The sequence below is a fragment of the Trichomycterus rosablanca genome, chromosome 6 (genome assembly GCF_030014385.1).
Source record: "Trichomycterus rosablanca isolate fTriRos1 chromosome 6, fTriRos1.hap1, whole genome shotgun sequence".
Lineage (NCBI taxonomy): Eukaryota > Metazoa > Chordata > Actinopteri > Siluriformes > Trichomycteridae > Trichomycterus > Trichomycterus rosablanca.
This window is the reverse complement of record NC_085993.1, coordinates 30,786,852-30,802,247: the sequence shown is the minus strand read 5'-3', so window position 1 is coordinate 30,802,247 and position 15,396 is coordinate 30,786,852.

Sequence of the window (15,396 nt, the reverse complement as noted above, 5' to 3'; positions counted from 1 at the left end):
ATAATATAAAAACATTTAAATAAAAAGCTGATTCTTACAATTTCTCAGAACCTCAAGCTGTAACACAAGTTTAAAAGTGAAACAGTGAGGAAAATACAGATAAACACAGATATATGTGGAGCTTTCAGAGTGAATCTGACGGTTATTCCACACAAATGCAGATTTGTCTCATATGCGCACTTTGATGACGTATTAACGTACCCCTCAAGCCGAGTGCTGAACAAAGCGACTGTTCATTGTTAATTTGAATTTTACTCACTCACTTACTGTCTTAACCTCTTATCCAATTAGGGTCACAGGGGGGTTCTGGAGCCTATACCAGCTTTTCAATGGGTGCAAGGCAAACTGTAACACCAGTCCATCACAGGACACACACACACCCATTCACCTATAGGGCAATTCAGTATCTCCAGTTAACCTGACTGCATGTTTTTGGACTGTGGAAGGAAACCAGAGCTCCTGGAGGAAACCCACACAGACACAGGAAGAACATGCAAACTCAGAAACACAGAAAGGACCCGGAGGCAACAGTGCTACCCACTGAACCACCGTGCCACCCTAATTTGAAATAAAAATTAATTAATTAATTAAAAAAAACTGAGCACGTTGAGTTTAAGAGTACAAATTTCTTGACAAAGGACGTTGAGTTTCAAAGATTTTGAGTTTAGAGGACGTTGAGTTACAAGGTACCACTGTACTTGGTAAGAGCTGTAAGGTGTAGGCTATAAAACTATATATAAGCTTTTGGTGCTAGGGGACAGAAAAGCTTAAATGGACACATTGATGTTTTTCCACTTTGTAGCTCAAATGCTTGGTGGCCATAAATGATGTCATTCTGAGTTGCTATTTTTAAGTTCCTAGGTAAGTTGAACACAAAATTGAAGCAAATAGAGGTGCTGTGGTGAGACCGTAAATAAGCAGTTCATGCCAATAGTCCTAGCACTCACCAATACAAGATAGTAAAATCACAACTGTGGGAATTTACTTCTAGTTAGAAAGGTTATCAGTAAGGAGTGAGGTTGGGACTACAAATCTTTCTGAGAGTTGAGTTTGTATTTACATTTACATTTTTGGCATTTAGTAGATGCTTTTTCATCCAAAGCGATTTACAATTGTGACCGTATACATTGCAAGCAATTGAGGATTAAGGGCCTTGCTCAAGGGCCCAACAGTGGGCTTGAAACAGCAACCATCCGATTAGTAGCCCTTTACCTTACTTGTTACATTCATGACAGGAACAGTAGTTACTCATTACACAAGGTTCATCGGTTCACAAGGTTATATCAAACACAGCCTTGGACAATTTTGTATCTCCAATTCACCTCACTTGCACGTCTTTGGACTGTGGGAGGAAACTGGAGCACCCGGAGGAAACCCACACAGACACGGGGAGAACATGCAAACTCCACACAGAAAGGACCCGGTCCGCCCCACCTGGGGATCGAACCCAGGGCCATTCTTACTGTGAGGCAACAGTGCTACCCACTTAACCACCGTGCCGCCCTTACCTTAATTGCTTAGCTACAACTGCCTGTATTAATCACAAAGGTGCTGGATGAGGTTGAGGTGTTCTGTCCAGGTCTGCAAACCATTTTTAAGGACCTTGTTTTGTGCACAAGGACATTATTAAGCTAAAACATAATAGGACCCTCCCTAAACTGGTTTAACAAACCTTTTACTAGACTGTAACTGTGTGTTGAACCATGACAAAGCCCAAAACATGTAACATTAGCCCCAGACTCCTAATCTACCTATTGGAATCTTTTTAGCTGGCACTATGCATTCGAGCGGGGAGTGCCAGATGTTAAATAACTTTTTAATGCTCCAAAAACCCAAGTTCCCACTGGATGGCCTTAAATCTGTTTTTGAAAGTCCAAGAAGTCACAGAAATTGAAGAATATATTAATTTAAATTTTAGGTTTGCAAGTTTGTTAAGGAAAACAGTTGACATGCTTCCACCTTTGTAGACAGTGAAGTGATATGGAGAGATTTCTAACAGATTAAAAAAAAAATCAATACTGTGACTGTATTGAATGCTAGGTACAACACACTGGTCGCCCTCGGCTTGCTCAACAGGGGGTTTGATCTGTTGGTCCTGGATTCTGTAAAGACAATGTCTGCTGTAAAAGTGCTATATAAATAAAGTTGACTTCACTTGGTTTGTCACTGGTTGGAAGTGGTTGGGATCTGGAGGGGAAAGTAGCATTTTAGCAAATGCTTGGTGATTTTAGACTTGTTTCCATCAACATGTTAGATCTTAGTTACACATATGTCCATATACTTATGGTATTAACAATGACCATGTAAGCCGCTCAGGTGGCGCAGCAGTAAAGTACGCTAGCTCACCAGAGTTGGGGTTTCAAATACATTGTATCGAACCTCAGCTCTGCCTCTCCGACTAGGCTGGGCGGCAGTATGAACAACGATCGACTGTTGTTCAGGGTTAGGGGTAAGAAAGTCGGATCATAGGTCCTCATAACTGGTGCGACTGCGGCCCCTACTGGCTGACTTATGGCGCCTGCACAGGGCTGAGGAATAATGCTGATGGGGGTGTGGCCCTCCGTACACAGTGTCTGTCAAGTATATGAACTCGACTCGTGCAGGTGAAAAATGCAGTCTGTACTGATTGTGCATACCGGAGGGGGCGCATGTCAGTTGAGAGGCATCCTCAGTCAGCGGTGAAGGGTCAGATCAGTATAGAGGACGCATTCAGGGTAATTGGACACGACTACACTGGGGGATAAAAATTGGGGGAAAAAGAGGGGAAAAAAAACAAAACAAACCAAAAAAACAATGACCATAGTGACATTTATTCCAAATGCATTTTGAAAAGCAGTGATTGTTAGACAAGAAGGCCTGGCTCACAGTCTCCGCTCTAATTCATCCCAAAGGTGTTCTATCGGGTTGAGGTCAGGCCAGTTCTTCCACACCAAACTCGCTCATCCATATCTTTATGGACCTTGCTTTGTGCACTGGTGCGCAGTCATGTTGGAACAGGAAGGAGCCATCCCCAAACTGTTCCCACAAAGTTGGGAGCATGAAATTGTCCAAAATCTCTTGGTATGCTGAAGCATTAAGAGTTCCTTTCACTGGAACTAACGGGCTGAGCCCAACTCCTGAAAAACAACCCCACACCATAATCCCCCCTCCACCAAACTTTACACTTGGCACAATGCAGTCAGTACCGTTCTCCTGGCAACCGCCAAACCCAGACTCGTCCATCGGATTGCCAGACGGAGAAGCATGATTTGTCACTCCAGAGAACACGTCAAGGTCAATAATAACATGCTTATTTTTGTTTATTTTCAAGTAAAATTATTTTATCTGCACATGAATACAGACACAGTGAATTCTACGCATTTTTGCATCCTCAATTTCAAATATATGTATAAAAAATACGTTTATTCCAATTATAATTAAACATTTGTCAATAAATTTAGAATTTTAAACAAAGAAACTTTATTTTGGTGTTATCTCAATGTTTGTTTTTAATATACTTTTTTATTAGTTTTTCTGTATTTACCCAATCTAATCATAATAAATTCTTAATTGTAGTTGTATTTACTTAAATTTTCATTTCCTTTTCGATTGCAGACTCCTCATGCAGGGCTCCTTTATCAGCCTGCAGTGGCCGCTCATACAGAAGCAATGAGAAACCCAGTCAACTATTCCCTCACTCAGGCATAGCTGCTGTGCTCCCCAGAGCACCTTTGTGTATTTTTCCAAAATGATAACATTTCAAGACATGCTCAGGCTGGTGGTTTGTTATATTTACAATTTCATCTCTTATTAACCCAAGAAAACAATAATAAAAAAACAACAACATATCACAATATTATTGACACCCATACATTTAGTACATTGTGTAACCTCTCTTTAGAACAGACTAAACGTTTCTTCTTGGGGGACAGATGGAGTAAAATATATGCAACCCCGCACCACAGACTTTTATAATAAAACAAATAAAAATATAATAGACCTACTTGATTACTAACAATTATACTTCCTTTTTATTTAAGTGACTAATGATCTATCTTTGACAGTGTTGTGAAAACTAAGATTTTGGCAATTTACTCACCAGTTTATAATCATAATAGGAAGATCATTAAACCTCGTAAAATTAATCGTACACACTTCTCTCTGAACTCGGTGAAAAAATATACATTTTCTCAGCGCACCTGAAATCTTCTGCATTTGCTATCTAGTTTTCGCTTTTTTGGAGCCGCCTTGTTTATACAAAAACTCTGCAATATAAATGTAGGTGTAACGTTAATGTTTTGAACTAGGAGAAAGAAGATGGGGAGTGTTTTAGATTTGTTTTATGCGATATCGACACCCAGAGTTCAAACATTTTAAGCAGTTAAAAAAAAAAAAAAAAAAAACCTGCTTAATACCGGGCCAAGTTTCATTTTATTTCTTTGCAAGCTGTTTCAAAAATGGTATGGGCCACAAGTGGCCCATGGGTCGTAGTTTGGACATCCCTGCTTTAGAAACATAACAGCACTAGTCTAGCACAAGACTAAAGAGAATAAAGAGCACTTATTACAGAATCATAGGTTTATAGGGGTTAGGTTAGTGGACTGAGATAACCATAGCAAAGGTTTGGTTTTGAGATGATGGAACCATTTGGATGTGTTTTGATGTTTGTCTTGCATAAAGATAAACACTGACCATCTAGCTTCTTGGCAATGACAGTCAGATTTTCATTTAAAAATCTCCTGGTACTTTATGGAGTTGATAATCCCTTGTATCCTTGAGAATGTTCACAGTGCAGTAAGAAAAAAGTGTTTTAAGGTTTGTTATCTGTATAACTGTTTTCTTTCCTTTTATGCCAAACGCTCTACTGTTTGTCTTCAGAAAACTCTGTTTTTGGGTGCATATGACCATAGAACCTGGTTCTATTTAACATTCCACCTAGCAAGCTTAAGCTTTAAATGCTAAGATTTGTGGCTAGATAAAATAAAAGGTTATATTCCATATGCTTTACAGACTTTTCTGTTGGCATGGAGGTGGAGAAACACAAATAAGGTCATCTGACATGCTGATTTTTTTAACAAACTGCAGTGACACTGACATAGTGGTTGTGTTTTATACATATAGTATATATATATATATATATATATATATATATATACAGTGTATCACAAAAGTGAGTACACCCCTCACATTTCTGCAGATATTTAAGTATATCTTTTCATGGGACAACACTGACAAAATGACACTTTGACACAATGAAAAGAAGTCTGTGTGCAGCTTATATAACAGTGTAAATTTATTCTTCCCTCAAAATAACTCAATATACAGCCATTAATGTCTAAACCACCAGCAACAAAAGTGAGTACACCCCTTAGTGAAAGTTCCTGAAGTGTCAATATTTTGTGTGGCCACCATTATTTCCCAGAACTGCCTTAACTCTCCTGGGCATGGAGTTTACCAGAGCTTCACAGGTTGCCACTGGAATGCTTTTCCACTCCTCCATGACGACATCACGGAGCTGGCGGATATTCGAGACTTTGCGCTCCTCCACCTTCCGCTTGAGGATGCCCCAAAGATGTTCTATTGGGTTTAGGTCTGGAGACATGCTTGGCCAGTCCATCACCTTTACCCTCAGCCTCTTCAATAAAGCAGTGGTCGTCTTAGAGGTGTGTTTGGGGTCATTATCATGCTGGAACACTGCCCTCCGACCCAGTTTCCGGAGGGAGGGGATCATGCTCTGCTTCAGTATTTCACAGTACATATTGGAGTTCATGTGTCCCTCAATGAAATGTAACTCCCCAACACCTGCTGCACTCATGCAGCCCCAGACCATGGCATTCCCACCACCATGCTTGACTGTAGGCATGACACACTTATCTTTGTACTCCTCACCTGATTGCCGCCACACATGCTTGAGACCATCTGAACCAAACAAATTAATCTTGGTCTCATCAGACCATAGGACATGGTTCCAGTAATCCATGTCCTTTGTTGACATGTCTTCAGCAAACTGTTTGCGGGCTTTCTTGTGTAGAGACTTCAGAAGAGACTTCCTTCTGGGGTGACAGCCATGCAGACCAATTTGATGTAGTGTGCGGCGTATGGTCTGAGCACTGACAGGCTGACCCCCCACCTTTTCAATCTCTGCAGCAAAGCTGACAGCACTCCTGCGCCTATCTTTTAAAGACAGCAGTTGGATGTGACGCTGAGCACGTGCACTCAGCTTCTTTGGACGACCAACGCGAGGTCTGTTCTGAGTGGACACTGCTCTTTTAAAACGCTGGATGATCTTGGCCACTGTGCTGCAGCTCAGTTTCAGGGTGTTGGCAATCTTCTTGTAGCCTTGGCCATCTTCATGTAGTGCAACAATTCGTCTTTTAAGATCCTCAGAGAGTTCTTTGCCATGAAGTGCCATGTTGGAACTTTCAGTGACCAGTATGAGAGAGTGTGAGAGCTGTACTACTAAATTGAACACACCTGCTCCCTATGCACACCTGAGACCTAGTAACACTAACAAATCACATGACATTTTGGAGGGAAAATGACAAGCAGTGCTCAATTTGGACATTTAGGGGTGTAGTCTCTTAGGGGTGTACTCACTTTTGTTGCCAGTGGTTTAGACATTAATGGCTGTATATTGAGTTATTTTGAGGGAAGAATAAATTTACACTGTTATATAAGCTGCACACAGACTTCTTTTCATTGTGTCAAAGTGTCATTTTGTCAGTGTTGTCCCATGAAAAGATATACTTAAATATCTGCAGAAATGTGAGGGGTGTACTCACTTTTGTGATACACTGTATATGCCCTTACTCATTGCTAAGATCTGGGTTCAAATCTCAGTGGTACTATAGGCTGACTGGGCATCTACACAGACATGACTGATTGTATCTGAAGGAAAGATGGCCAAAGCCCTGCATAGATTGCTGCCTTATATTCCTACATCGTGCCAAGTTTTTGCCAGTGGCACCCGCTGTGACCCTGATCACAAAAGAAGAATGTCTTTATTTGTCATATACACAGATACACGTGTACAGTACTATGAAATTATTATTTTTTTTGCACATCCCTGCTTGTTTGGAGGCTGTGGTCAGACTGCAGGGTCAGCCATTGTACAGTGCCCCTGGAGCAGACAGGGTTTAGGGCCCAACAGTGGCTGCATAGTAGAGCCTGGATTTGAACCGACAGTCTTTTGACTGATAGCCCAAAGCTCTACTCACTAGGCTACCACTGTTCCAAGACTATCACTGACCCACTCAATAGAATGGTTGATAAAAAATGAAATGAAAATATGCACGTGTTTACATTACTGCTGTGGGAAAATAAGGATGTTCTGTGCAGGGCTGTAAAAACGTTGTTAAAATAGTGACCACTGGGCAAAAAAAGGTAAAGCTCAGTGCCACAATTAAAAGACACTACTACATACATCATTTTTACTAAATGATCAAAGGAAACTAACTGAGAGTGAGATAGAAAAAAAGTGTATTAGAGAAAGAGCAAGGTCACTGAAGAGGAGAAACAGTATGTTTCATTGTGGCAGAGTGTGCCAGGTTGTTGGCTAGGTTGAATAGGCATGGCATTGCTCAGTCTGCTGTTTTTTTTCCTTTCTCCCCCATGATGCAATGGCAGGAGTCACTGAGTGCACCCTGACGTGCAACCATCTGTCTTTTTGCTAGCGTAATTCCAATTCACATTAGTTTATGTACACATACTGCAGCCGGTTTTAATTTATTATTTAACAGCCGTGGTGTTATATTCTTAACTTATTAAAGCAGGTAGAACCTGTCCTCCCCCAACATATTTAGTCACATTTGCATGTGAGATGTGTGACCCAGGATCTCTAATTTGTCTGCCTTTAGCAAGCTTTAGAACATATTAAAATTAAGGTTGTGCTCAAAACAAGCACGTACATGCTGATAATAACGTTAACAATAAGGTTAAGTCTAGACAAACACTCTGACTGTTGGACCAAGATGATTCCATGTTTGCTCTCAAAACGTCCAACTTCTTTTTAAAGACCAAAAGGCTGGGATTTAAATTCATGAAGTTAAATCTCTCTCTCTCTCTGTCTGTCTGTCTCTCTCTTTCTCTCTCTCTTTGTCTCTCTATACATCTACCTATCAATCACACCTAATTTAATTCATTATAAAGCTTTTAGATATTAGGTCAAATTTGACATTTAAGTATTTGTACACTAACAGAGAGACAGTCATTTCTTTTAAAAGCAAATAGGTTGTTTTCTTGGCTAAATAAATTGGATGGATGAATAGATAGACAGACTCATGGATGAATGCTCAGATGGATGGATGCATAAATGAATGAATAAATGGATGGATGAAAAGGACAGGGGGATGGCTAGACATCAAGTAACACCAGTAGTCTGTAAAACCCTGATCATAACCCCACCAAACACTTCTGAGATGAACTGGAATGTGCTTTGCTTTTTTAACTAAATGGAGAAAAAACCAACAACATACTCAGAATTTTGAGGAAATTCCTACCTGTGAGTAAAGGCTGTTGGTGCGACCATGTTAATGCGCATGGTTTTGGAATGGGATGTCGATCAAACTGAAGATCAGGTGTCAACATACTTTTGATCATTTAGACTATATAGATAGACAGACAGACAGACAGGCAGGCAGACAGACAGATAGATAGATTTACCATTTGTAAATATGAACATGGAACAGTGTTTTTTTGCCACGGTCGAGAAAAAAGTCATCTTAAGAGACAAAATTACAGATGAACAGATTCAATGCAAGAACCAAAAAAGAGATCTGTCATGAATTAAAAGCTTCTGGAACAATGATTACAGCCAATTGTCAATTAATTACTAAGGGGTTATAGGCTACCTTGCTGCCTAGCTTGTCTGTACTTTGTTGCAGATCACATGGACAAATAAAGCAGGAAGATCTTACTTTTTTGCATTGCAGCCCCTAAATCCAAAGTGATATAAAGCTTGTAGTGGGTCTGGTGCTTGAAGGAAACACTTAAAGCATAATGGGAATACACACCAGACATGTGGTCAATCCATCACATAGAGCAATTGCAGAGAAACAATGCACACCCATTTATTCACTCGCTCACACTAGAGCTACTAAAAACTTTTGGAAGGTTTTTGGAAACCCAGGCAAGCACAGGGACACCATGGTAAACTCCCCACACACACTGACCAGAGGTGAAGATCTCTGACCAGAGGCAAAGAACTTGCTATTAGTTGCATTTTAGTAATCAAAAAACCATAACAACAATAAAAAAGGATGGCTGGATAGACAAATAAACACGTGTAGTGCTTGTATGTACGTATGAACAAAAAGTATTAGGACAAAAGTATTAGAACACCTGACCATACTTGTTGGACATCCCATATCGTTTAAATTGTTCCCTCTTTCCATTGTAGCTTTAATATCATTTACTCTTCTGGGAAGCCTCTGGAGCCTTACAAGACTTTGGAGTGTGTCTGTAGGAATTTGTGCCCATTCAGCCAATAGAGTCAGATTGGTCAGGTGCTGAAGTTAAAAGATAAGGCCTGGCTTGCAATCCAAGTTGAACTCATTCCACAAGTGTTTAGTTGGGTTAGGACTCCTTTGCACACAACTTTTTCACATTAGGAGGGGTGTACACAGACCTTTGGTTAAATGTTGCTTCATTCATGCACCAAAACTCTCCTTAAATAAGATTTTTGTACATGTTCAAATGAGTTCACAAGGTGCCAATTTGGAAGCAGAACTTTTGCTTTCAGGACAGCTTATAAGCTATGGAGATATTAAGCTCAACTGAATGTGCACATTGACTCCTGTGTTCCAGCAGCTTCTGAATCACTTCTAATGAGGCATTATAAGGCTATACGACATGCCACATTAAATGCCATTATAGACCATTTTACTCAATCAAATGAATCATTCTAAATAGCTGTATGTGTATTATTGACTTCAAATGTAACTATTCTGCATAGCTGAACCTGGATTCAAAACAATAGCTTTGTCTTCTAATTGATAGCCTAAAGCTTTACCCACTTAAAAATAAATCTGTGTTTTTGGGTCATTGTTTTGTGAATTAATTGAACCTTAAATAGAATTTAACCTCAATACTGAAATTATCATATCATAATTTTATACTGTAAAATTATTGATAAAATTTTGCATTGCATTTTCTCTCTTTTTCTCCCGATTTTTAGCGTGTCTAATTTTTACCTGATTGCGTTATGCTTTCTCTCTACTGGTACTGACCGCCGCCTTGATTGAGGAGAGCGAACTGACACACGCACCCTCCGACACGTGAGCAGTAGCCGACTGCATCGCTTCACCTGCACAAGGCGAGTTCATATGCTGATCAGCATTGTGCACGGAGAGCCACACCCTGATCAGCAATATTCATCTACTCATCTACTCATGTAGATGTGCAGATGCAATCAATCAGCCAGCAGAGATCGTAATTGCATCAGTTATGAGGTCCCTATCCGGCTCCCTACCTGGATGTACAACAGCCAATCATTGTTCATGTGGCCGCCCAGCCCAGATGGATGGCAGAGCTGAGATTTGATACGATGTATTCGAAATCCCAGCTCTGGTGTGCTAGCGTATTTTACCGTTGTGCCACCTGAGCGGCTTGATACCATTTTCAATGCAATAAAGAAACATAGCACAAATCATACCTGAACCTTCACTTCTCAGTTAAGTTGAGGTTTTGGATTTAAACTGACAATCTTCTGATTGATAGCTCAAAGCTCTATGCACTAGGTTACCACTGTCCCTCATTTACCATGCTTTACTGGAGGGATGATGGTTTCTTATAGGTGTAGAGTGACATCGTTCCTCAAAAAACAAAGTATTGTGTATTTATGCCAGATTTTCTCTAATCTATTATGTATGATCAATTTCCACAGTCAGTTCCAGAATAATTGAAATATCATTGGTAAAAAATGATGGGGGTGTATGGTCTATTGTTAATTACACAATACAGTACAATCTGACAGTACAAAATCTAATATTTTAGTAATTATTCCAGACATCCACATAACTCCAAAGGGGTTTAAAAAAAACTTTTACCTACAGGGTTGGGTGCTCAGCTTTCCAAAGATCAGGATATTGACTTTGATGAATATTTGATGGCAGCGAAGCTGTGACACCTGTGGGGCCAGATAAGATGTGATATCAGTGATTAAAGGTTAAACACCACAGATGGAAAACAATGACTCATTATTTTCTACATAGTGATTTTATAATCAGATATATGAATTAAAACTTTAAACCACTAATGGTTTGTTAGCTACAAATATAATGAGTACACAGAAGAAGGAATCAACACAAGGTTTGGTGATTCATGTTTTCCATCTCAGATACAGAACACAGGGAACTGAAAAAGCTTCACCTACTATAAAGTTCCTTTAATCTAGGAGTAAGAGTAGAGAGGCAATGTTGAAGAGGGTGAAGCAGAGATGAAGGGGATGGGGAATACACTTTTTTTTTTTTAGAAAAAAACCCAGTTCCTCTTGAGAAGCTATGGATGTAGAAGATTACTGCCCTCTGCTGGATGTAAGGGTAGTCATACTACCTTGAACCTGATGGAGAAACGACAACCAGTTAAATATGAGTGAGTGAGGGAGTGAGCTACAATCAAGGTCAATGGGTCTATTAAAAATAATAATACAATAATAGTGAAAACCGATACATTTTGCGTTCAAACAGCTTCTTGTAAGGTCCTAAATGGCTTGCAGTGGGATGGAAATGCAGAATGTTCCTCACAGGTCCTTTCATCTTCTTTTAAACTGAAAAGTAAGTTTACACTATTGGGTATGCTGCATATTTGTTGGCTGTTACACAACCTTCACAAACACTAGTAAATAAATTGTAGATCATATGCATCATTTTGCTTCATGTAAACATAAATGCATTTAGAAAAACACTAGAAAAACCTGTTTCCATAAAAGTTGGGACATTGTGTAAGAAGCAATAAAGAAAAAAGTGTGATTTTTTTCTCCTGAACCTTTATGAACCTGGTAAAAGTACAAAGAAAATAATTTTAATGTTTTTAATGCCAAACTTGATTGTATTTTTACAACTTGATGCCTGTAGTAGGCAAAAATGAGGCAAAATGAGTGAAAGTTTTATAGAATTTTGAAACACTTCACACTGAGCAGATGAAATGGTAACAGACAATAGGATCATGTCTTTGCAAGCAAAAATCGATAGTGACTTACATCTTTGTGCCAAACTTTTAATTTCTTAATTCACATAGCAAATAATTGGGTTCCTTTACCATCTACTGTACATAATATTGTAGAATAATTCAGGGAATCTGGAAAAATCACATTCCATGTAGACTAAGGGCAGAAAGTGTGCAAATGTGCAAGACCTTTGAACTCTCACTGCATGAGAAACTGTCAAGCAACTGTGATAAATATACCCACATGGGCTTGGGAGTATTTTGGAAAACCGTTGTTACTTAATACAATGCACCGCTGCATAAAGAAATGCAACCAGAAACTTCTATGCAAAGAGAAAGCTAGTCATCAATTCTTTGTAAAACCACTGCCAGATCCTTTCAGTCCAAGCTCATCACCTCAGATTGACCAAAAGATAGTGGAAACGTGTAGTTGTGGTCAGATGAGTCCAAATAAACAGATATTGAGTTCTTGGTGCCAAAGACAAAAGAGTCCTATTAGGAAAAGGTGCAAAAGCTAAACTCTCTCATGGTATAGGGTGCATCAGTGTCTATGGCATGGGTGACTTGCACATGTGTGAATGTACCATTGAGGTAGAAGAACATATTAGGATTTTAGAAAAACACTGCTACCAAGACGGCGTCTTATTCTGGGAAGTTCATGGTTATTTCAGCAGGATAAAGCCAGGCAGGCAATACAACAGTGTGGCTTTGTAGACACAAAGTGCGTGTGCTTAACTGGCCTGTCTGCAGTTCAGATCCATCTCCTTTTGGAAATGTATGGAACATCATGAAAAGAAGAATCTGACAACTGTGACCATGGATGATTGAGCAGGTCAAGTCTTGTATCAAGCAAGAATGGCCAAAGACTCCACTTGCAAAACTGCAACAATTAGTGTTTTTAGTTCCCAAATGATCAAAAAGTGTAAATAATTGGAAATATGATGAAACAGTAGTGAACATGTCCCTATCCTAACTTTTTTGTCTTGCAGGCAACAAATTCTTCATGTGTTTATATCTACAAAATGCACTGAAGTTGGTCCATGAAAACACTGAATTTTTGTCAGTTAAATAAAAGTTCAATGAATTAACAAATCACAGACTTTTAGTATAAAAAGGATTATATTCTGAATATGTGTGTGTGTCATGCCACTCAGGTGGCCCAGTGGTAAATTCTGCTGATTGTGTTTGAATCCCCAGCAGTGTTGACTTGTCTGGTGTCTTCCTATAGACCTGACTGGCTGTGTTTAGGGGTCCCTAACAACAGATTTAAGGTGAATTTTAAAACATAAAATATATATATATATATATATATTTATTTTACTTGTAAAATATCTAGAGATGTCAGTAATTGTGCCACACAGATTAACAATGTTTTTAATTCTTACAATTATTGCACCTTTTATAAAGGGTGGATTATTATTAATGTTTAATTTAAAATACAATACAAATGCTGTGCAATAAGTTATGGGTTTTGTTCTTTACAGACTTTTTTGTGTTTGTAGGGTGACAATATTTATGCAGAGCACTGTACTACATATAGCCAGATGTATGTGGATGCCTGACTATAAGCTTGTTAGACATCATATTTCAAAACTGTTGGCATTAATATGGAGCATTAATATATTAATAAAGGGCAAGCTGTAGCCTAGTGGTTAAGGTACTGGACTAGTAATCAGAAGATTGCTGGTTCAAGCCCCACCACTGCCAGGTTGCTGCTGTTGGGCCCTTGAGCAAGGCTCTTAACCCTCAATTGCTCAGACTGTATACTGTAATGTAAGTCGCTGTGGATAAAGGCGTCTGCTAAATGCCAAAAATGTAAATGTAAATGAGTTGGCCTCTCCTTTGTGGCTATAACAGCCTCTATTCTTCTGGGAACGTTTACTGCAAGATTTTAGACTGTGTCTGTTTAAAATTCCTTGCTCTGTCAACAACTGATGTTGGCTGGAATAAAAAATTTTAAAATTTTCCCAATTTCCCTACACAATTTTCCCAATTACACTTCCTCTATACTGATGTATACTTCTGACTGAGGAAAGCGAGGCGAGACACGCCCCCTCCAACACGTATGCAGTAGCCGACAGCATATTTTTACCTGCACAAGGTGAGTTCATATGCAGATCAGCTTTGTGTACTGAGAGCCACACCCTGATAAATGCATTATTCCTTATGAGGTCCAGCTTCCCACCCTGTATGAAAAGCAGCCAGTTGTTGTTCATGTAGCCACCCAGCCCAACTGGATGGTAGAGTTTCGAACAGACAAGAAAAATGTCAGGTGTGCTAACATGTTTTACCGCTGCGCCACCCGAACGGTGGCTGGAATACATTTATTGAAGTCATGTTCAGTGGTATTGGGGTAAGGGCTCTGTAAAGGCCACTGAGGTTCCTCAACATCTGTTTTTACCTTTCTTTGTGCACAGGGGCACAATCCTGCTGGGACAGAAAAGGGCCTCGCCCAAACTGTTGCCATAAGTTATTTCTTTTTTTTTAATTATATTATTATCAACTTAACCTCTTTTTTACACTCTATATGCTTCCACTAGGTGAAATTATTCATAAACATGGCATAAACTTTCACTGCTATGCAGATGACACACAGCTGTATATATCAGCCAAACCAAATGATACTGACACAATCAGTAAGATAGAAGATTGTGTAAACGACATAAAAAACTGGATGTCATGTAATTTTCTTTTACTTAATTCAGATAAAACTGAGGTTTTACTTGTTGGCTCTAAAGCTGCAAGAGACAAGTTGTCTAACCTGGTGCTAAACTTAAACACGTTCTCTGTTACTCCCAGCCCAGATGTAAAAAACTTAGGTGTCACAATAGATTCAGATCTCTCATTTGATACACATGTTAATAATATTACTAGAGTTGCTTTCTATCATTTGCGTAACATTTCTAAAATAAGAAATATACTATCTGTTAATGACGCCGAAAAACTGATCCATGCGTTTATAACTTCTCGGTTAGATTATTGTAATGCTCTTCTAACTGGATGCTCTGGTAGATCCTTAAACAAACTCCAATTAGTTCAAAATGCAGCAGCTCGAGTGCTAACTAGAACTAAAAAATTTGACCATATTACTCCTGTTCTATCGTCTCTACACTGGCTGCCAGTTAAATTTCGCATTGATTACAAAATACTTTTACTAACTTATAAAGCGCTACATGGTCTGGCTCCACAGTATCTGAGTGAGTTTATTAATTACTACAACCCAGCGCGTCCACTTCGTTCACAAGATGCAGGGTT